Source organism: Kryptolebias marmoratus, linkage group LG7 (assembly GCF_001649575.2).
Source record: "Kryptolebias marmoratus isolate JLee-2015 linkage group LG7, ASM164957v2, whole genome shotgun sequence".
NCBI classification, from domain to species: Eukaryota; Metazoa; Chordata; class Actinopteri; order Cyprinodontiformes; family Rivulidae; genus Kryptolebias; species Kryptolebias marmoratus.
This window is the reverse complement of record NC_051436.1, coordinates 20,573,999-20,577,428: the sequence shown is the minus strand read 5'-3', so window position 1 is coordinate 20,577,428 and position 3,430 is coordinate 20,573,999.

The window sequence follows — 3,430 nt, the reverse complement described above, 5'->3', positions numbered from 1 at the left end:
TCTTACTGCAGGGGAGAGGAAGAATGCAGACAAACACTTGTTAGGATATTTCTTGTTACTTGTGGATCGTGAGATGGTTCGTAGTGCAGGGACTAAGACCTTTAAACTTATTTTTATTTTTAAAAGGTGAAAACATTTGCTACTTTTCTTACTATTGAACAGAGTAATTTGAACACGACCTGGTTAGAACGGGAGGTGGGGACGGGAGGTGGGGGTTCACCAGAACCGGGAGGTGGGGACGGGAGGTGGGGCTTCACCAGAACCGGGAGGTGGGGGTCCGGACCCCCCCAAAGGGGTTCACCTAAAGGTCAATATGGCCGGGGTAATAAAACTGTCACTTTGAGTTTGACAAGAGGTGGGTGACATTAAAGGTCAATAAAGGTCAAAAGGTCAGGGTAATAAAACTCACTTTGAGTTTGACGAAAGGTGGGGTATATATTCTCTAACGAGGGCTTAAAATGTAGAAATTTTCACAGCCAGAAAAGTTGTTTTTTTTTATAAAGAGCTCCAAACCGTGTCTACATTACAAAAAAAATCAAAGACTTTATTAAAAATGTTTGATTTATTTAGACTATTTGCTTTCATGTTTTTCTTAATCAAAAAGAACTTGATAATAGTTGAAGTTTACAGGTAAAGGATGTGTAGCAGCCTGGTAGACTGGGACACTGGGGAAAAGCTCCAACCTTCTTTCTGCAAAACGCAAGCGCAGAAATATCTGAATGTTAGCAATACAGACACAGAAAATGTTGAGACAGATGATTTGATCTTCATTTATAAACTCATCTAAAGCTAAAGCATTAATGAAACCCCAATTAGTACAATTAGCTGAGGAAGTAGATCAGCTCGGATTCAGAAGTGAAGAAGGTTGATTAAAGTGTCTTACAACAACTGGAAATCACTGTTAAAAAATATAATGAATCTGTTTGCAGCTTTACAAATACATTTGTTTTTTAAAACAGCAGACATTACCAGAAATAGAAAAGCTGCTGGATCCAACAAATGTCTAGAACAGGAACTGAAGCCTGGAGATGAGGCTGAAGGAGAATTAATGGACAGACACCAGGTCCTGTATTTTCTCCCTATCTCAAAAAAAAAGGGGAAAATGTACATCAATAAGTTAATAATTATGCATTAATTTCATTAAACAAAATCCCAGCATGTATTCCCACCTGAAAATAAACATTATTTATGCTAAAATAATCAAAAGAATATTGGAAGCATCTAGAATTCCCTGAAAAAAATATAGAAACAGATATTAAATACATCTGACAAGTTGCTTACCAATGTGACACTAATTAGCCAATCAGTTTAAAGCACAGCTCAGCACATTTAACAATAACTTACATTAATAATATGCAATTCAGTTTGAGTTAGCCTTATTTTAAAATAAGGAGGTCTCCCTGCATTTGTAAAATATCTGGTTGGAGGTTAAACTGTCCTACTGACTGATACATTTTCTACAATAAGTTTTGACTGAAATAGAAATGACTACACAGAAGACTGGGAATCAGCTGCTGTTGTCTTTTAGACAATCAGATGTCAAAAATAACATTTTAAAAATATTTGAATTGCTCTATAAAACATTTATTTGTATGAAGACAAAATGTTCATATGCAGCTTTAATCAGTTGGTTTGATCTGGGATACAAAAAACTAAGCAGCCTAGAAACAGACCACAGCTTCACTGAAACTTAGCTTTGAGTCAGTTTGTAGCTCCTGATACGACAGGATCAGATTATAAACCAGCAACAGCTGCAATCACCCAACAGAAACCTGAACACAGATTCTCTTATTTCAATAAGTAGATGGAGGTCACTGTTCTGTGTGAACGCAGTAATACTCAGCAGCAGTTCTGTCACAAAGCTACACTGATGCTAGCAAGCCATATTGTTTATGCTAATAGCTTTATATCATTTTACAGTGAACTACTGAACACTCTCTGCTGCTAAATAAACACTTCTGAAAACAAGATTCTGGTATAGATTTATCTTGATTCTAGAGAACAGCTAAACTCTCCTTAAGGACGGCTTGAATCAGTCATGCTACAGCTAATTAGCATCAGCTGGGCAGCAGCACCCCGACCCTGCAAGGATAAGCAGTTTAGGGATGGATGGAATATAATTTATTAACTTATAACTGTTGTTGGATTTAACCCCAATTACAGCAAAAAAAAAACACAAAAATGGGAGGTGAATTAACTGAGAAAACTCAGTTCTGCTGTCACAAAGCTGCTGCTATCGTGTGATTACATTCTACAATTAGCTACAGGCTGACCCCTTAACACTTTACACGGAGCAGAAACCAGAAGTAGTGTTTGTCTGCTTCACCTGTGCTGGTGTAAGGGCGTTGTGATGATAAATGAATAAACGTATAAGCTAAGGCAAAATTAAACAGTTGTGTGAAATAAACTGCAGTTACTAGCCATGAAAATTGCATTTACTTCACAGTTTTGTTGGTGCCGATCCATTTTTCAGGATAACTTGGATAGAACTACCGCTTCCATCAGAAGCCTCCACATCTGAAACACACAACTTTCTGTCTTTGTGTGGAGAACTAGCAATATTGAAAGTATTAAATCTAACATCAACATTTTCATGACATGCATTGTAGTTGTAATTTGCAAAAATAATATCTTTCCAGTAATGTGTTGTGTATTTTGTAAGAAATATATCTGATAATGATTTTGACCAACTAAAAGTCAAACTGCTGTCCTTAATAAAAAATAAAAATGTGTCCTCTGAAGCTATTGGCTACTACAATGGTGACGAAAGGGGGAGTCTGGAAGTGTGACGTCACATGGAACTATGTTTAGTTACCGTTTCAGAGAGATCTCAACAAACACAATAAACATGCAACTAAAATACCACAAAGCCACCAAATCTCAATCCAATTCAAAGTTTTATATATTTCCACTTTTCAATAAAATTGAACATTTGGAACGAGACTGTATTTTTATCACCTCGCAATGGAATCTTGTGTGAACGCCCTGCTCCTTAAACGATAGCTAACCCCACACTGCATTTTCTGTGAAAAAAAGATAGGACAGATTGCCTGAAGACTGGAGCAGTGGATAAACCATGACTTTTGTACACATTACATGTTTAAGACTAAGATTGTTGGCCTAGTGGTGAAGCAGAAGACTTAGGTTTGAATCCCCACCCTGCGTATGTGTTAACATGTTTTAATGTAATCCTCAACGCACCCACTTTCTTTGGTTGTTCATCATTTTATTTTCCTGCTTCTAGTATGGATAATTAGCATCCAGTAAGTAGCTATTTTTGCACAAGTTGACTTTAAATAAATGACACACTTCATCATCTCGTGGTTGAATCCTGTGTGTGAAAGCCCAGCCCTGCAGCTAACACAGTAGCCAAACTCACAAATTGTACACTTTTCATTACATTTTCTGAAAAAAAAAAAAAAAAAAAAAA